This window comes from Argiope bruennichi, chromosome 1 (genome assembly GCF_947563725.1).
Source record: "Argiope bruennichi chromosome 1, qqArgBrue1.1, whole genome shotgun sequence".
Lineage (NCBI taxonomy): Eukaryota > Metazoa > Arthropoda > Arachnida > Araneae > Araneidae > Argiope > Argiope bruennichi.
Window position 1 is genome coordinate 38,973,187 of NC_079151.1, and position 22,266 is coordinate 38,995,452.

The following is a 22,266-nucleotide window of genomic DNA, read 5'->3' on the forward strand; positions in this document are numbered from 1 at the left end:
GAAATCTATTAAGAGGAAATCTGCTTGACCGTCTGTTCGACTTCAAGTGAACTAGTTTATCTACAAAATGCAGAGACCTAAGTATATAAAATTTGATACAAATGTTTAACATCTAAAATATAGATATTTATCAAATTTTGAATAAAAGTCTCCAAACGGTTGACAGTTTGTCGGATTGTACTTTCGCATGCACGTAAATGAAATCAAAAACGTAACTACTTATATAGCATTGAAATTCGATTTTTTATTGTGTGACTACAGCTGTAGCATCCTTTCAAATTTTGATGTCAATCAGCCAGCTAGAAGACGACCAAAATGCATTTTCACGCTATAGACGCAGTAAAAGAGTAAAGTTAAATTCAAGCCAAAAATCTATATTTCTTGTCTATCGATCACGAATCTCATATAAGATAGTCGCAGCCTTATATAAAATCCCCAATTTTATGCGAAGGGAGAGCGATAAGATCTTTACTGGACAGTATCACAACCCCCTAACTGGTTTTTGTTGAACCAGAATTTTTATTAGATAATTGTACGATATAACACGCAACTCATGAGCTATATTCTATAGCACATGCGAAACTTTAACGCTCAATGATTCTCCTTTCTGTAATAATTTTTACAAATATGCTATAATCCAGCAAGCATGTTATTATTTTAGTTGAAGTTTAACCACTTTTCATTTAAAATTTATCTTCATATTTTAGGTGAAATGATAGTAAATTAGAGTGTCTTATAAGATAATGAATATCACTATATATGACTTCTAAAATAGTATGAGTTAAATAACTCTCAACATTTGAAACCTGAAAATATTTTGTTGAAAAATCCATAAGACCCTTATTGACCAGATTACCAAATCATTCCATAAAATATGTAACCTTTAATTGGCAAATAGTGAAAAGTTGTAGTAAAAAAGTTTTGGAATGTGCATACCAAGTAGGATAGGTGTAATATATATAGGTGTAATATGTAATAATTATTATCCAGAAATTGGTGTGTGAATGCATACTGAATGAAACTTTTATTGCTTCTGAGAAACTGTGCCAAATAAAGGATTAATTGAAAATTTCAGCAACCATTAATCAGAGTTCACTGTTTGGTCGCCAAAGGTGGTTAATGTTTCAATGTAAAACGCTTAAAAATATTTTAAGCTGCAAATATTATCACCTTGGAGAAATAAAATACAAAATACATATACAATTCGGAATTTCTATTAAGTTAACTTAGGACACTACCTTCAGATGGCGCTATTAATTTGTTAATAGTCAGTTACTTTTAAATAATTAATTTTTCACCATCGGACGAGACTGTCAGTTTTTTCGAACTCATTCTCAGTGAAGGCTGAATTCGTATTCTTGCAATACACAAGTTATGTTTACTCTTAAATGGCTTTTTGTGTCCACTTTATAACCGCACTCTTACAAATTGTAAGTGTCTTTGAAAATCTGAAAATATTAGTATATAATCTTAAAATTCCTACTTTATTATATTCATGCAATTTTACATCACATACAGTAGCCTCCAGAATATTCCAGTACTAATGAATTTTTGATCAAATTACTTTTTGCTACCTATTTGTTATTTTTAACTACCGTAAAAATAAACAATTTAAACTACAAAACAGAAAAAAATCTTAAGGGGAAAAAAAGGAAGACAGACTCACTTTATAAGAAATTCCAGAATGAATTTAACCTTCATAGCAGGATAATCGCTTAAATAATATTCAAAGAATGATCGAGAAATATCCAAATAAGCATAAAAGAAGAAAGTTTAATACAACTTTCTTTAAATTTTGAAAAAGAAACACAAGTTAATTAAACTCTGAATAAAAGTAACAACTCATCACTATCCAACACAAGAAGCGATTGCATGCTTGCCATTTTAATTTGCGTTAATATTTTTGAAATGGTGGTCACACGAGTACAAGACTCACATTTTATTGATTCACTAAAACGAAAAATGAATGAATTCGATGAAATCGTGCAATTGGAGCTTGCTTTTATTCTGGTGTCAAACATTCAGCACCTCTCAAGTTTCAAAAAGAACACAAATTATGTGTACATTTAAGTCTATATTTATTTTATACGTATTGACTCACTATTCTTATTTTTGTAACATCAAAAAGCCTAGTTTTTCTTTCTTTTCTTTCAAATTTTAGGTCGTTGCTCTCAATTCTCAGAGTTTTCTACCAGAAAAGTTCAAAATTGAGCTGATTTTTTTAAAGTCAAAACTTAGAATGCTTCAGTAATGTCAAGACAAATAACTCTGCTCCAAAAATCAAGCTCAATTCCCATGCTTATGGAGCTTAGAAAGATTGCTTCAAGTAATCCTAAGACAAGACACTCTGATCTGAAGACAGAATATGAAAACTGAGCATGGCTTATAAATAACATTGATAAAAAGAGCTTTTTGGAAGGTTTTGTTTTTAAGAATCATAATAAAAACTCAAATAAACATAGAAAGTGAGACATCAGTTCTAAGCGCGAATTCTGCAAAACTATTTCCTGCATAATATCTGATTGAAATTGTTTTCTCATGCAATAGGAAAATAAACCTCTGACTATGGATTTTAACTACAACTGGGATATATATATCCTATGTGTGAAAATGTGTTCTAAAAAACATTTCAGCTTATGCGTGTTCTGAAAATGTGTTTTGAAAAAACGGGCTTTTATTCACTAAACGAAATAATTTTTTTATTTTAATTATTGCCTACTCTCTAATCTTGACATTATTGTTTCACAGACTCGTTAATAGATGGTGTACTGATCTGCAACAAATTTAAAATATAATTAACGATTAATTGATAATTAAGATCTCAAAATATCAAACCATTCTTTATTATTCTTGACGATTCAAATTCTGGAAAATAGGATCTTTGTAATCGATTTTTAAACATGAAAAAAAGTTAAACAAGTTTTTTAAAAGTATCTTTTTAAATATCGAATGTTGGAAATATGTAGTTACCAAAACTTTGGTAACTTCAGATTTTCATTAAAATTTCACTACTTTTTAGTAAAAGTGCTACATTTACTAATTGTATTCTGATGTAAAAACTAATGAAAAATTCTCATTATTTAAATAATAATAGTTTTTAAAAAATTTTACAGCATTTCTTAAAACACGTAAATAAGTATTGAAATTCCCCATCAAGAAATTGACTATCCACCAATGACTATCACTAAACAGCTGAATTCGAATATTCTCAAAAGTTTTTATGATTCATTTACGCTTAAGAAGTAATACCTATAGCCCAAAATAGGTTACTGTTTTATGATTGCCGCAGAGACGATGGTGTAATATAGTATAAAGCTGTACACCTAGAATAACATCTTGTTTTGAAACTACACAAGGAAGTTAGTATGTAATTTCGGAATGTGATCAGTTAATATGAACAACAGGAGTTGAACTTTCTTTTAAAAAATTCTTCATCTGTAGGAATACTGTTACGAATCTGTAATGCGGCTTCCCAGCATAGCTGGTTCCATAGGAGGTCCCAGAGCTTGGCGACAAACTTGACAACCATTTGGCGACTTGGTGACTAATTTGGCGACTTTGGCGCCAAAATAGATTATACCCGAAAATTTTGCCGATCCGTCCAGTAGGAACCGAGATACGCCTAGAACGTTCCTGATTGGTTGAGAGGCTTCTAGCCCCCCCTCCTGAGACCTATAAAAGGAGCAGCCTGCAGCTGCCGGAGTGGTGAACCAGTAAAGTAGTCGGAATCGACGGTGAAGAACTGGTCTTCCAGGGATAAGCGGAGCAGTGACGGAGTCAAGCTAGTGCTGAACTAAGCTGTGCTCTACTGTCTGCAGTAGAGTCTTGTTGTATGCTGCACGTCTCGGCTGAAGATAATCGTCTTTTATGCTGTATATAGTTGTCGTTTTTGTGCTGTCCTGTGTGTCTTCGTGTAAATAAACGTCGTCGTTTCTTTTTCTACTGCCGCCTGCTGATTTAGCGTTCTCCACACCATATCACTTTCACTATCCAAACGAACCCCGGGAAATTTTGTAACAATAAGTTTGACAATAAGTTTTTATCATTCACATAAGACCAATAAAAGAAGTACCTGGGATAGAATGAAATAACTCTGGAACCTTTCACTTATCAGTCCTATACGTTTTTATCATGAACGTGAGTTCTATAGAAGAAGTACCTAGGATCGAATGAGCTCTCGAACCCTTCATTATCAGACCTGTACGTTTTTATCATGCACGTGACCCTCATGGAAGATCATTTGGTTTTTGCATCTAATTATATGTAGTTTCTATCTTTAATTAGCATTTATTCTACATATTCAAATACAAAACAATGTTTATGAATGAATAAAATTATATCTAGGAAAAAGTTTTTCTCGTAAAAAGAAACTATTGAAAATTTATAATCATTAGTAACGCAATAATTAATATTATTATTTACTCAAACAATTTTTAATAAGAAATTATCACTGATTATAATAATTCGATTATACTCTTGATTTTTTAAAGTCTTGATTTTGAAAATTGTTTAGACTTTTCGAAGCTATTTTGAAAAAAAATTAACAGATATATTCGTGTCTGGCATAAAATCATATTATATTTATTGACCTTTATTCTTCAAAAAATATATTTTTGATATTTTGCGCTTATAATATTTGAACTTTATAAAATAAAATTGTCTGGATTTAAAATGAAATACTGTCGGCAATCACAAGAATTTTCAAAATTTTTATGCAAATTTCCGATTTCAGGAAATTTTTTTAAAGCAGTTTTAAATTTATGAGCGTTTTAATAATCTGACATAAAGTATACGCGTGAAATATTTATAAATGTTTTGCTGTCGAAACGCTGATGCAAGCATGAACTGAATTTCAAAAAAAAGGAGATTAATTTATCTAAAAGGAAAAAAGTTAAAAAGACATTTGCATCAATTTTCAAAGATGATTCGAAATTATATAAAAAAGTTGATTGTTGCATAGTACACTTTTATCTAAAAAACAGAGTTATTGTCTACAGCATGGTTGATTTGTATTTGCTGGTGAATATTATTTTGTACGGAATTATGCGAGTATTTTTAGCAATGAATCGTTAGAATCTGCTACAAAGTATGCCTTTTGTCAAGAGCATTTGCTTACTGTGATATTAAAATGTTCTTAATTTTCCGCCTTTTTACTATTTGACCAGAGACATGAGATCTGCAGATTCATAAAAACTGTCTTGTACCGTTTTATGGCACAATCTTCTTAATTAGTTTAGTTTAATTATATTAATGTCCCGTTTTAAAGCAATACTATGGCTATTATGGGGCGGATCTCGTCATTTTGGGCTGTGGTCAAATGACGAGGACGACGCTTGAGTTGGCACCCCCTCACCAAATTTCCACATTACACCAGCGGGAGGACGTTTGGCCACGACGGATTTAACGTGCAGCAGATACAGTTACACGACTGTTCTTCGGTGGAATCGGGTATCAAACCTGGAATCATCACCAAAACGAAATTTTACCACCAGGCCACCGCGGCTATATTCACATTAAAGAGTTTGATATTCAAATTGATTCTCTTCCATGTAAGATATATAGTTTCCATTCAAAAACATCTTATTTTTGGAAAGAGGGTCCTCAATGAGTTGTCGCTAAATACTGATTTTCCTGTTAACAACATTTTGTTTGATAATATAATTGTAAAACTGAGTCGTATAGGGACTTTTTTTTTTTTTTCATTCAGCATCTGTTATCTTTCAGGACTTTTTGATTGGAAAAATCTTCCGAAAAATGTAAAAACTTTAAAAATGCTTTCAATTTAATATATTTTAGTTCGTTTATTGATTGCATTCTTTCTTGTTTTTTCTCAGACAATTTATTAATTTACTTTTCTGTATAAAAAGAATGCAAAGTATTAAAATCGTCAAAGAAAAAATTGAATTACTGATTTTGACGAATATTCATATTTCAGACTACCCTAAATTAAAAAAAAAATAATTTGATTATATTGGTCTGTGAACAAAATAACTCAAAAATTCTTTGAGCTAGATAGATGAAATTTATAATGTCATCTTTACACCATTTGTGTAAATCTCTATTAAATTTTCAGCCATATTCATTAATAGAAAGTCTGTCTGTCTGAGAACAAGTTAACATAAGTTACAACAGTTACAAAATGTAACCAGCTAAATGGAAAAAAAAATTGCTACATAAATTTTCCTTTAAAAGTCCCTTTCTCGAAGCCTTGTACCAAATTTTGAATCAAATGTATCATACGATGTATCATCCGCTAATCTGTACGTGTAAACTCTATAACTCAAAAATGTTATGACTTAAATAAATGAAATTTGATATGAGATCTGATGACTAAAACTATAGTTTTGTGCCAAAATTTGATATCAGATCAGTTGAAAAAAAGATCTCCAAAATGTATATTTATAGTATACGTAGAATTTAACACTCACTATACTAGGAAACAAAGTGCTCACGTGAGAACTATGAAAAAAATTGTAAACACTAGTAGCGCTCACAGCTTATCCCAGGTTCCCAATTTATTGTGGGTAAAAAGGAATAACACCACACATTACATTAGGTATTATGGGAGAATACACATTCGGTAGTATGGGAGAAGGCTTCGGGAATACTCCTGTCGCTGAATTAAACACATTCTTATCTGCTCGGATAACTTCTGCTGGCTCTTAATTTTTCTTATCGATGTCACTGGATTTAGTTTTCGTCATATGTATGAAGCACGTCTCTTGCTTTAAAATAAAACTTAAAATACAGCAAAAGTAAGCAAAGAAACCAGTTTCTATTATTATATCCACTATGGTTCTTGAAGAGCCTCCATCTGGATATTCAAATGCAACACCCGCTAATATCCGTATCAATTTGCAAGGAATCTCATCGTCAGTAATTCAATTGTATCATGGTAAAATACTGTTTCATCTAATAATAAATAAGCCTATTGAGCTATCAAAATCGAAGGATCAAACCGAAAATAATCAGGTCTCCAATCCACGTAGCAGTAGAGTTAAGTTGTATAAATTACCACTCTAACCATGAAAAAAAATGAGCCTACAACTGAGAATATTATTTGAGAGTTTGAATGTTTTTGAGACTAGAGTAAATTATCAGAAAATGCTGAAATGTCAGCAAAATATGTGATGTGATAGAGAATTCAAATACAAAAAAAAGTTGAATTTGGTTGGTTGAAGTTTTAGAAACTGCGTGCCGATTCAGCCTTTCAAAAAATGTTCAGGTAATAAACTTAGAGAGTGATATAGATGATGACGGTCTTAGTTATCCTCTCCTATCTTCTCATCGTTCCAAGATTAAGCTGAAGTTTAGACGGAGTGACCTCTCTGAGACTTTCTCCCTATTCCTTAATAAAAGTGTAATCTCTCTACCTAACGGCATAAAAATTCGATATCTTGGGCACGTGAAATGCTGAATGCCACAAGGGGTCGGATTTTTTATTTTCAAAATCCAGCTCAAAGCTTTTCGACTTCAGAATATAATGAAAAAAAATGGGTGCGCATTAAGACATCTTTTTTTCGACTAACTGAAATGAAAATTTAACCTAAAATTACAATTTCAGTAACAATAACAAGAGCTGAGTCATTGTATTTTTTGAGTTATAACATTTGCATATATGGAAATGTACGGACTGATGGATGGTCAATCCTTTGGTGGATTTGGTTCAAAATTTTATAAGGATCTATAATTTATGTTAAAACTGTGTAAAAATTTACTGATAAAAAATTTGGCATTTTGCATTTATCATATTCACTTATATTCGAACAGACTGGAAGACAAATTTTGTTTGAACCCTTCCGCTCAAAATTTGACGAAAATCTACAAATTTAATATAAAAATCACAGACAAAATTTTATAAGTCAGCTCAAAAAGTTCTGTTGTTGGATAAGCAGACAAGATTTAAAAGCTGTGATTTTTTATGCTAAAATTTGAAAATTCATCAAAATCTTGAGGTCGACTTTTTTTATAATTGCAGTCCTTCCTCTGTATGCACTTCGTATACGACAAAGTAAAAACAGTTGATGATTATATTTTCTCCTCTTTATAAATAATTTCATATCCATATTTAATCTTCATATATATTTATACGAAAAGAATTTCGATTGAATAGATTTTTCGTTCAATAACGATTTCATTATTTCGAATAAATTTGCATAAGCTGTTAACACTCTTAAGTTGGCCATTGTTAGACGTGCTTACAAACTGGATGGACTATTTTTCATTTGCCAGGTCGTCAATTTCATCGATTGGCATCGGAATGCATAACTCATTACAGCATCCATCGTTCGACTGACATGGAAGAAAGTGGCCTTGGCGACCTTTTTGGCACATTCTTCTGTCCCATCATCCCTACATTCCATAAAGCACGGCGAACATTTTTCGACTGTCTGCGCCGAGAATAATGATGAATACAGAAACAGTATTGGATTCCTGGAGCAGGTTATTGGGTTAAATTTCCGGGTCACGGGAAGATATTTCTCTGAAATATAGGGAAGAAATAGGCGACAATGCTATCAGTCTGTGAAATAACACCATCTGCTTGTCTTTATGTAATAGAAAAAAATTGATGTTTTTGTAGTATGTAAATCAATTTTTAAAAGATGTGTGATATAATATTCGATAAAATTGAGACACAATTTTTTTAAACAATAAAAATATCCTGTATCTTTCTTCATGGATTTATTCTTATAGAAAAAAAAATGTACCAGCTGTAGAAAATGAATGGTAATAGCTCTTATCTGCACTTCAAATTTTTTAAAAAAATGGTAGAAAAATATCGCACTTTTGGTACTAAATGAAGAGCAATTATGCATTATTAAATGAGTTATGTTTCTTAAAAAATACATTTTTTCTTACTTGGAGATATGCAGTAATAAAAATTCTTTTGCAGATATAAATCTCATTTCTAAAACCAATTCCAAGATTTCTCATTATAACAAGGAATGTAAAAAATAATATGGAATGTACAAACTGTAAACAGTACGAGCAATATCTCCGAAATTTTCTAACATACTTTCAAATAAATGTATTTGTGTTTTATTAACCGCATGGCTACTAGCAAACTAGGCTAACTAAAGAGTCTTATATAGTGTAATCTTTAGCGATTTTTTTTGGCGATTAATCGCTGGGATGCAATTAATATTAATGTATTAGAAAGCCGAATGCCTATTTTGGGGTATGTTTTTTTTCCGACCGACCAAAACCGAAATTTGATATAGACAATTACAGTTGCAGTCATACATCAAAACTGATTCATTTAAGTCGGTGCGCTTTTGAGTTATCACGCTCAAATGCATGCGAAAGTAGAATAGATCCATGACGGATTTTGCTCCAAATTTGATGCGTCCGGACAGCCGGGCAAGCAGACTTCCTCTGAATGGATTTCGTTAAAATTTTGATAGAAATCCACAAATTTGGAGTAGAGACTATATATGAAATTTCGCCGCCTAGCTCAAAATGTTTTTAAATTAGCGGGTTCTTAGAGAGCAGAGTTCGAATTTTTGGATGATAGAAATACTTTTTCTTTGTACACTTTGTATACGGAAAAATAAAAAAAAAAACTAGTAACAAATAAAATTATACTTTCTTCTTGTTTTTCATAGTTTTATTAGTTTTTTTGAGTTACTCGGAAAAATTGTTTAAAATCATCCACACTTTATTTGAATCATAGCTTATTTTAATATTTTTAGTTTTTTAAATACTTTACGTTTTCGTGATTTCTATGACGTTTCTTTCAAGTAAAATTTTCCTGAATCTGGCACACAGTCTCTGATATACATATATTTTTTCCTATAATAGGAACAGTTTTCAGAGTTGTAATTCGAATATCCTTTTTTTTTTATATTATTTATTTAGCGTATTCTCCTTTTTTTAATCCTGCTATTTATTTTTGTTCGAAAGTATTTTATATATTCGAAATATTTAACGTTATTAAGAGACAAACAAAACATCAGTATAGAAAAAAAGGTGGATATTCAAAAATGTCGTGCGTATCAGACAGATCAGTACGGTGAACTGACCCTGTCCTTGTCAGTTCGCATTCGTCCCTTCATGCAATGTCTCCAGATTCTCTACCTTTCCTACTTTCTTTAAACGAAAATTGTTTGATCAAAAAGATGCTATCCCAACTTTGTGTTTACAAAAAGTATCACCTAAATAGTAATGGAGAAATAATAAATAAGACAATTTCTCGTTTTAGAAATAGGGAAAACATCATATAACAGCACATTTGCGTCATAGAAAAAATATTTTATTGTTACAATGTTTTCAAATGATTAATAAAATAAATTAAATCCTGTATAAATTTAACATATATATATATATATATATATATATATATATATATATATATATATATATATATATATATATATATATAAATGAAACATTTATAAACGGTGCTTTTCTCTAATTTAAAGAGCATAAATAATTCTTAGACAAAACAATGAGCAATTATTTACAAGCATTTAAGAGCAATTATTTACAAGAAAATTTCGTTATAATATTATTAGTTTCTCGTAATTACTTCGAAACGGAAGAACGCTGCTCATTAAATATTTAAAACCTGATAATGCAAGTTTCTATGAAAGTTTTCAGTTATAAAATTTCAAAAACCATATAAACAAAAATGCTTCCCTGCTCTTGACATCAGAAAAAAATATTCGAGCTAAACTGTAGAATACTCTGACTGTAAGTTTTTGACACGAATATATGCTCTGGTGTCAGAGTAATTCAAAGCTCTCAGTCACTGAAAACAAACTAATTAAATTTGTCGCTGCAAATGAACTTACAGTTGGAGACAGAAAATGTCTTTCGCAAACTGAATATTCTAAAAGGAATTTATTATTTGAATAGAAAAAGAGGTCACAAACTTATTTTCTCTCCAAATCTATAAGAAAAACTGTATTTATTAACCACTAAATTTTTAAATCATGAATTTAAAATTTGTCTTAAATATGCACATATCCAATTCTTATCTATTTCGTGCACATTATATTTCTACTCAATGGTCCTTTTGTGGCATGTAACATTACAGACGATTAGTTACGTTGATTGTTTCTTTGAATTTTAACATCCGGATTAACTGTACACTTTTATGCCTTATTCACATTATAAAATTATAATGAAATATTTTCCTGATTATTTGGCTCGAATTTTTCCGAACAGAATATGTAGCCAAAGTAAGATTGATGAAGGTTATTGAGCTTAGATTGATGAAGGCTATTTGAAGACAGGTCGTTATATTGTATGTTTTGAGTTCTAATCGAAGTGGAAAATGTGCCGTCTAGACTGGCTGTTATGCTGTTTATATATAGTCATGAGAAATTAGCTAAGGAATCTTTTAGTAGGAAAATATCATGTACATCGACTTAAGAAATTTTTCAAAAATTATTTGGAGTACAATTTAGATGTAAATATATAATAACATTAGACGTTTTGTTTCCTTGTAATGGAATCTTTTCTATCTATAATTTTCACTAACACTCTAATCAAAATTCATCACTGAAATTGGATTAAAACAAATATGGTTCACTAACATAAAAGGGCAATGCCAAATATAAAATTTAAAACACGCCGAAAGAAATTATTATCAATAACCTTCAATTTGATAAACGAAGGAAGAGTATAATGAATCAGCATAAACATTATTTATTTATGTTTATGTTTATTTGCCCACCGACAAATTAAGCACTTTAAATATAAACTAAACTCTCACTGAGTTACTTGATGCGAAAATAGAAGTTGGATATGCATGAGATAATGACCCATATAAAAGGGATGGAGATTCTTTTAAGCTCCGAACAACTTACAGACGTCTGTGGAGGATTATATTTATTGATGACTAGGATAATATTTGAATTTAAAAGAAACTTCAAAATACTTGCCTCGCGATAGAGTATTTGCAGAACAACATGCCCATATATATGGTAGATTGTTAGTAGCTCAATTATTGATTGTTAGCCTAATTTCTAAATATATTTCATGAAAAAATTATTTTATATTTATTAGTACACTAATAAAATTGTGCTTTTAAATACTTTATTTTTAATATTTCCTAATACTTAATCTGAAAAATATTTATAATTCATTGTCATAAATATTATAGAGCCTGGAAATCAATTTTCTCTAAAAATTCGTTAATTTCTTATGTAAAATCAAAATTTAATAAAAAAAAATTAATTAAATGATATTTGAAAGATAATAAAATAGAGTTTATAAATTAGATATCTCATAAGTGTAAACATATTATAAAGTATAAATGACAATTATTTTGAAACATAATTTTATATCATATATTTTTAACCCTAATCTGGTGAATGGATCCTAATTTGAACAATATCTGGATTTAAAAAAAACTTGAGACCATTTGACTTATAATGGCATATTTACAGGGCAATAAAGAGGACCATAAGTATGGTAGATTTTTGAGATGGGTATGAAGGAAAAATTGATGACAAAATTCGACATTTTTAAATATCAAAAAAGTTAAATAAAATAAAAATACAATCTGTTAGCAATTTTCATTCCTGCAAAAGTAGGATTTACTCCAATAACAAATATTTATAGATTATTAATATTTCTCTATAAGCGATCTCTAAAAATATATTCTTTAAGAAAATATAAGTCATCTTTCATATTTTATACGTTGAAAAAGTTAGTTGATGGATTAACTTTGGATTTTTGGCACAAATGGAGCCATTTTTAACTTAAGGTGTACATACACACTTGGAACTTCGAAAATCGTTCAAAATATTGAATATTTTTTATTGCTTCAAAATGTTCTCTGATTCTTTAGTTTTCAAACGATACCAAGATGTTGTCAATATTCGGAATATTTTTCGAGTTATAAGTATTTTTTTTTAGGTATTTTCACTAAAAACCGGTGTTTTTTAAACTCATTTTATGAAGAATGATATTTTTCCACTATGTTGCTTCATTCAAACAATCATAACTCAACAAGAAATGAACCAAATGCAATTATTTATATACCAAAATAATCTGTATGAAACAGTAGATGTTTTGTGCCTCAATCAAAGTTATATTTATAGAAATAAAGTTTTAATAGCTATTTAAAAGTTAAAATTACAGAAAAAAATCTCGCTTTTTCTATTCATCGTTGATGAAAAAATTGCTAAAAGAAAACTATATATTTTTATAACTTGATTGAGGCAGACAACATGAAGACTGATATTAGGCATAATTTGCATCTAGAATTGTGTGTCTGTACAAATTAGAATTTAAGATATCATGTTTAAAAAATATGCTAATTAGCTCCTTAAATATTATTTATTTAATTAATAATTAGTGTAATATGGTTTTTCCTAACTGAAATGAGTTTAAACATATATTTATGACCTACTGTGAAAAAACTGGATTTTTAAAGTTAAAATTAAAAAAAAAATCTTCTAGTGTGTACGTGCACCTTAATTAATTAATTTAGTGTAATTAATTTCATCTTGGTAAAAAAAATTATTAGAACAGTAATAGAAAATAAAACATTGTCGAAAATAACTGACACCAAAATGGCTGTGTTTTATTTGATTTAAGAATTTAAAAAAAGAAAAAAGAAATTGTAAAACAATTTTTCTGTTTGTATATAATGTATTACAAATAAAAAATCAAGTTTATAAAAAACAATTAAATGCAAGCAAAAACATTTAATTATACGGTAAATATTTAGGTGTTACTTCTTGCCCATCAAGTCTTGTAATGACTCAAGTGACTACTGATAAAAAATTCAATAAATGAAAATCAAGAACTAAATGTATTTTAATCTAAAATCAACATAACATGTGAAACAAAAGAAGTGATGGAGAAAAAAAGAATTCTGGAACTTAGTCCAAAAATTTAACTTTATTTCATGCATTTGGTTATATTTTAAAATTAAAATGGAAAGTAACCCTCAAATATGCCGATATTGAAAGTCATCCAAACTATTTGCAACTGCCCGGTGTCGTCAAGAAAGCAATCTCAGCCCTACTTGTAATTGTCAGGCGACTAAAAGCAATATACCATCACCGTCCAACTTCTGACATAATAGGAGGAATGTTGTCTGACATAGTCATCCCCAGCCATGAGCTAATTTCTGGAAGGAGCAACTCTATCATTTTTATTGTACGCCCTATTTTCCTCCGCGGGGCCCAACTGCGAATACTCCAGATAATCGATGGGATGACTGTAAGGCGGTCAACTGAATTGCGGTCGGCGGATTGGGGCATTAGATCGTTACGCGCAAGATTATCTCGGAGTTTCGTACGAAAATAGTAAAACCAATAGAATAATTTACATACTTCAGAATAATGGTCCTTCTATTATCGAAAACTCTTCAATCAGTTATTTTTACTTTCTTTTATGCGAAATATACAATATTGCAATTGTTAAAAAATATATGAACTCAAGATTTTGTGGAATCTCCACTCTTCAGATATCTACGAATCTAAAAAACATACTTTTTGGTGTAAACAGTTTATTTCTTATGTTGTTTTGATAAAATATATTTAGTTCTTGATTCCCATATAGAGAATTTTTCTTTTCTTTCTTCTTAAATCCTTTGAATCATTATGAAACATGGTGGATGAAAAGCGGCACTAAAATATTTTTACTTTTTAAAATGTTTTTTTTTGTTGTTGTTGTTTCTAACAGCACTTGTCATAGACAAACCCGCTGGCGAAGTTAGCGATTTTATGTCTCTTGTTTTAGAAGCGCCAACTATGGCCAAGAGTACATCTTGGCTACTCATGCATCACATTCACTTACTCAACCCCTTTTAACAGTGAGGGGAAAGGCACATTCACACACCTCACAGATAGAACACAAAAGAAGAACAACCATGCCCGAGCCGGGACTCGAACTCGGGACGTCCATATAACAGGGAAGACGCGCTATCCCTATGCCAGGACGCCGACCTTTTACTTTTTTAGTTGCATTTAACGGTTTTTAAAACTTGATTTCTTAATTGTGATACATTTTATACAAATTAAACAACTGTTTTACACTTTCTTTTTTTAAGATCCCATTTTAAACAAGTCAACCACTTTGAAGTTATATCAGTAATTTTAACGGTGTTTTATTTTCTACTTTTAATAATATTTTATTACCAAGCTAAAATTAATTAAACTAAATTAATTGATTAAGCTAAACCCAATTTAGTTGAAAATGGCTCTTGTACCGAAAAAAAAGTTAATCAATTAATCACCCCTTTTTTTAACGTATAAAGATCACTTTAAAGAAGCATACATTATGTTAGAGATCTCATATAGAGAAATATTGAAATTCTGTAAATGTTTGTTCTACGTGTAAATACTATTTTTGAAAGAATCAGAATTGTGATTCGATTTTATTTTTACACTATTTAAACTTCTCATATTTATAAATGTCGAAATTTGTTATCAATTTTTCACTTCAGGTGTTGTTCAAATTAAATGAAATCAGAATGTATTAAAATTAAATTCTTTATTACATATTTATATTTCAACCAGCAGTTTTCCTAACCCTTGCTTCTAAATAATTAAAAAATTCCATGTATTTAGATACCAATTCCCTATCTATGAAAAATCGATTTTAAGCACTTTTCGTTGTTCGCACCAATAGTGTCACTTTGAGATATTACTGTCTATACACTTCAAGTCTTTTTATATCGAGAGAGAAAGGAAGAAAATCCAAGAAAAATATGAACAAAACTTTGGTTTTTAACTCTTTTTTTATTGTTATTATTATTTCTTCAATCATCGAAAGCAACTTTTTTTCAAAGAATATTGCATTTACTACCATACAGATAAACCAGGGGATAGTGATCTCTCCGAAATTTTCTCACACGATTCTTTAATAAATATACGGAGTGTCCGACAAGGTGTGCAACGTCTAATATTTACAGATTCGTATAGAACATGAAAATACGAATATTTTGATGCATAACATGTGAGGTCCACGAATATAGTCATAGTCTAATTAAGGTGCGAAGCTTATGTTATAAAAACGTCAAAAAATGAGAAAGAAAAAAAAAAGTGAAAATGCATATTTATTGAGAACTTTCAGTACAACATATTTTTTAAATGTCAGCCATTCGAAAACATGGCACGGCGAAGTCTGGAATTGAAGTTCGTAATTGTTTTCTGCAAAACATCTGTTCCAATTTTCTTGACCTCAGTTTCAATTGCTGCTCTCAAGTTTTCTAATGTTCAGGACTGTGGGAGATGCACTATGTCTTTCAGACTTCCCCATAGAAAAATCGCTCGGGTTGAGATCCGGGGAGTAAGGGACCCACTCTATACTACCTGTTTTCGTAATGAAATTCAACCCGATCAGTTATCGATACAATGTTCCTCTAAGAGAGCGAAGCTTCGGTGCGATCTAGAACCATTTTGCATAAACGTATAATTGCTTATCTTGCAAGAATGGTAATTACTACTCATATTGCGAATATTTGCTCATTTCAGAACCACAACGATTACGTACAGTACAGCACTGTAATTTCTTAGAGAGTAACTCGCGACTCATTCTCATCAAACCGGTTTTCTAGCTTTATATGTCGCCGCAGGAATTTGCATATTCACTTGCAAACGTACTTTTCCTCTTATCGGTTGCCACAAATTGTACAGTCACCTAGGGAAGTTTCCATGTTCTGCAATAATTTTATGCATCGTAATTTGGAATACAAACTAGTGGATTCGTAACTAACATTCTTCGTGTAATTAGACGGTGACGCTATATTCGGGGACTAAACATGTTATATATATCGAAATACTCATCTTGGCATGTTCTGTCCGAATCTGTAACTATCAGACGCTACATACCTTGTGGGGTACCCTGTACTTATGTAATATTAACTGCTTGTCAATAGTGAATAATAATTACGAAAGAGCAGTAATTGTTATTAGTGTGCACTCTTCGGCGATTAATCTCTGGGATACGTTATATACAGAATTACCATAAAACCGAACTACTTAATAAATTTCATACATTTAAATAATTGCGTTATTGCATTTACATATTTGTGAAAGTACAGACCGACAGATGGTCAATCTTTTGGCAGATATGGTTTCAAAGTTGAAACATATTGTAATGATTCAGCTTCTTCCCTGGGTGACCACTGTGACATTCCTTTTTCCCACACTCGATTATTTACATTCCGGGCCATTCTTCATCAACGAAACTCCCACAGTGTTAAGTGCCTCCAGATTGCCAAATGGAAGACCCTCCTTTTAAGTACGGTCGTCTGGACAATTAGTGCTAATCCAGATAAGGAACCACACGTGCGTTTCCCAGGGAAATAAATCGTGTCTTCGAAAGGCGAGAGTGTCAAACACTCCAGATGTCCTTCATTTTTCCCATTGTGGAGGGTGGATCATCAATGGACATTTCCCACGGGCGACCAGAGACGATTCAGGTTGTTCTGAACGGTGATTGGGTAACAGGGAGTGGACAGGAAAGGTGGAGTCTGAGAGAAAGATAAAAGGTGAGATTTTTCGGAAGAAGAAGGAGAGAGGAGCTTGGTATGAAGTGGACTTCTGAGAAAAATTCTACCCGAAGGAAATTCGGTGGATTCCTAGAGCCAACCCTGCAGTAGCCTGAGACGCCAACCGCCTGTTAGCTGTTCTTGTGAAGGCGTTTTCTCCAAATTTGTTCGAGCAACTATTCTTGCTTAAATTTCGTGCTATAAATAGCATCATTCATTTAACCTAGATGAGAAAGAGTTGTTTTTATGTAATAAGCTGTAAATAAAGAATTTGATCATAACACTACCTGTTATTGGATCGAGACTTTACAATATCTACACTTTAGATGCTTAAACTGAAAACCAAATTTTATTTATCTAGTTCTCTTTGTTTTGTAGTTATTGTGTTAACTTATATTCGAACAATAGGACAAATTAATTTCCAGAAAATGGAATTTCGTTCAAAATTTGATAGATTTTTTTCAAATCTGATGCGAAGCTCATATATCAAATTTTATTCGTCTAAAATATCAAGGGATTTCTATGAAATACCTCGAAAATTTTATAAAATGCCAAAAACTGGCGTATAAGGAACGAAACGGTTGAGCATTTCCAACAATTCATAAGAATTCTATGGAATATTAAACATGAAATTTGCAAAGTATGAAATCCGTTCTCTGATGTAAGAACAAAAAATGTTTCAAAAAACATAACATAGAAGTCGATGGTGGATTAAACCAACACGATAATCACATACTTACCTAAAAGATCTGCGCTCTAACTTTTGTGTTTTTTAAAGGATCCAACTATGCACCTGCGTAAACTAAATTCGTCAAAAATTCATACCTTCTGTAACCATGCTAGTAAAAATGATAAAAACGATGTTTCAGGCACTGATTGTTTATAAATTAATATAATAAAAGTATTATCACTAACATTTTTTTCTATAGTCACTATATAATTCCTAGTTACTATATACAATGTCTAGGGAAAGTGTATAGTAATTCTCATATTTCATATTTCGCCTAAAAACCACCGGCATTCTATAAAGTACCTAAGTATTCTACAGGGTGTTGTCGAATTCGACCGACAAATTCAAAGAGGTGAAAGTAGGCATCAAAAGGATAGAAAAATCACCATACAACATCATGGGATCCTAAATGACTTTTAATAGGAAAAAATCGCAAAAATATAGGGTGCCCGTGAATTGGTGGAAAATGTAGAAAATTAATAAAAAAAAAATAGCAAATTATGTTTCATTTGAATGCAATGAATTTTTTTAAGTGAAAACACATTCTTAAAAGTTTTTTTTTTTTTTTAATGTAAGTAACATGCCGATTTGTGGATTCCGGGGATCGCAAATTACTGAAAATGAAAAGTAATTTGAAACCCTTATCTGCAAAAATATTAAAACCTGAAGGAAAATAAAAGCATGAAAATATAAGGAATTTTACACTCTTTAATTTGATATAAGTATGTAGTGAGAAAACTGAAGAATTTTTGAGGTATTCAAGAAAAAAAGTGGGCACCAGAAAACAAGAATTGGCGTCTGCTGATCAATAGCAACATCGCTACCGATATTTTCAAAAAAAATGCCGAAAAATTCAGAGGAGTGATAGTAGGCTCCTAGGAAATAAGAATTTCCAGCGAACATAAGATCACAAATGAGATTTATTTGGTGAAAATCGCAATACAGATGCAGCATACAGTACAAACATTTTAAAATTTTTACTAAATATCTTAACAAATATGGAATCATTCATTCACAAATATAAAATATAAGATAATAAATATATATAAATTATGATCATCATAAGTGAAAAATTGTCATCACAGTATAGAAACCTTAAAAGAATGCAAATTTATATGTTACTTAGCATTTTCATTGACCACTAAAATCCCCAAATACAATAATCTAAAAAAAATTTAGATCCGATGTTAGACACATCCAAGCTTTTGCTTAAAATTTGAATAATTTATATCGAATAAAGTCTATGTTGATCTGGCTCATTGTTATAGGGCATAATATTTCTGTAATATATTATTCTTTCATGAAATACATTTTATCAGCACATAACAATAAATATAGGGCCAATATTTCCTATTCGGAATATACTGTTTCGATTTTTAACCCTTTATCCGGGAATTCTGGAGAATTTTCCTATGATTGACAACGCAGCGCAAATTGTAATCGAATTCTTGTTCTAAAAGCACAGGTTCGAAGACATTGAAGAGACATTTTACATTAATTTTAATATCCATTCCGGGAAAGCATAATTATTTACAAGCAAGCGCGGACAGAATACGTTTCACAAAAGGGTGACACAAAAGTAGAAGTAAGGAAGGGAAAAGCCGAAACAAATGATCATTAGTCTTATATAACATAAGATTTCCGGCCACATGGGGATTGAATACACTTGCTGACCTTTGACAAGGGCAACGGAGGGATCATTTTCACTTGACACGTGGAACTGATGTCGCAGTAATTTTTACACAGTTTCATTACGTGGGATGGGATCAGGAAACAAGAGAACACTTTAGAATGACCCCGACATGGTCCGAATGACGCAAAAAAATTTAGGAAATTAATTTGGATTAAATTAGAGTTTAAAATATCATTATAACGCAAATAAGAAATTTGCTGAATATACGACATTTTTAACTTTATTCAGAGCAAACAGCATATCACTAAAAAATATTATTCTGCCAATATTTTTGCTACCGTGCCAATTAAACAGTTTCTTTTCACTTTGTATCCATTTTATTATTTGTGTATCAGTCATATTTTGAACTTTTCACTAAGGCTCAAAACCCAAATCTTCATTCATACAAATTTGCATAGTTTTACATTTCATGTTCTATTCTACAACTATTTTGTATGTATATTAATGGGATTTTTTCATGTTTTTTCATGATTTATTTTGATTCCCTCTTTCGCACGAAACGAATATTCACAATTAAAAGGTCGATCTTTACAATTATTAGTATTCAATGATTTATCTACAGCTCTATTATAAATGTCCTATTACAAATAAGGCATTTTATCTGCAGGAAATCTGAGACCAAAAAAAAAAAAAAAATTTAGCCTTTGTCCCTTTCGCTTCCATCATTAAAATAAAATTTTTCTTTATAAATTAAATCTGCACTAACAGGTTTTCAATCGCAGAAGTAGAGATAAATTGTTTTTCTAAACAGTTCAAGTTCTTATTTTCTGTACCGTTACAATATTTAATACTCCCGTAAAAATTTTTTTTTTTTTTTACATATTCTATATTATAAAAGGATTGATATATTGCATTTATCCAGATAATTTTAAAAACTCAATATCAAGAAGTGGAATTTTTATATGGATAATACCAGTCCTATTTTATATTCTTACATCAATTAATAAAAAAAGTTTAATTTCGCAGATTTGAAATTAATTCTGACATTAAAGTTATATAATATAAAAGTTATTGGAATTTCTAAAGAATAATTACCAGTTTATTATCATTGAGATGTGATTAGATTCTTGAATGATTTCTAGACAATTATTTTGAATCAGAATTACGCAATACTATAATTGAAATTTCGGAAATAATTCTTAACTTCTTGGTATACGAATTTGTTTAATTTCATAATTAGATGACACATCCTGTCTGCATTCTGTGCATTTATTATTATTTTAATTCCTATAATAATGCAAAAACTTTTAGATATTGAAACATTTCTGAATGATTTTTGCATTTAATACTTTCTAATAATTGCAAATCAAAAATTAAAAATTCAGTAATTCGATGCGCGTGTCAGACACGTCATTGTATGCGATGGGGTTAATATAAATGAATAAAACAAAACAAAAATTTATTAATTTTCTCTAATATGCAGTAGAACTATAGTTCTATCAGCTGAATAAAGGCGCAACTCTACTACCATCTTAGGCGGATAAAATATTCAACCAATTCACAAGCTGAGCGTTATCTACGGTGAATTTTAGAAAGAAAACCGTACCATCAAAATGCACTTACCTTTACTTTTTATTCCGTCTTGAAAAATACGCCACGAGAAAAATTCTCTTTATTCGAAAGTATTCTGCGTGCCAAAAGATCCCGGCTTTGCTTTATTTTATATGCACATATAACTTTATAAACCCTACACCTTTTGGATTTAAATTTCTTTCGAAAAGAACCAAGTCACATTTTGCTAAGAGCTTTATTTCCCCGGAAGTACGAGTTTTGCATTGTAAAAAACGTTTTATGCGTCAAAGAATGGATTTTAAGAAATGCTGCTGATATGTAATAATGCAGCACATTAACACTGAATCCTATTAAATGAACCAGAGGGAAGGTTCGTCCGAAGCTTTCTCGCGTACTCTTTACTAAATGTATTTGTATATTAGTAATCTCGTGCCATTGGGGAACAATAGAGCCTATTAGAAAGCGATCTTTTTCGATGTTTTTAGCGATTGATGCTGTTAATACATGAGTACTAGGAAAACTGGAAGATTATTTTGGATACCTTTTTCTAACAAAATTTCAGACGGAGCTAAAATTGTAATCAAAAAATCATGCATCAAATTTTTAAGATTTAGTAAGAGTATTTCAACCACTGAATTTGAGTTATCACGTCTACGTGCATGTAACAATACAGACTGACGGACAGTCAAGTCCATGACAAATCTGACTCCGAATCTGATATGTACATCTACAATTTAGATATTCAATCTGTGTACCAAAATTTGTCCATCTAGCTATATTAGCTTTGTAATTATTTAATTAGCTTTATAATTATACCAAAATTTGTCCATCTAGCTATCTTAGCTTTGTAATAGTTTGATAAACATTCTTCCT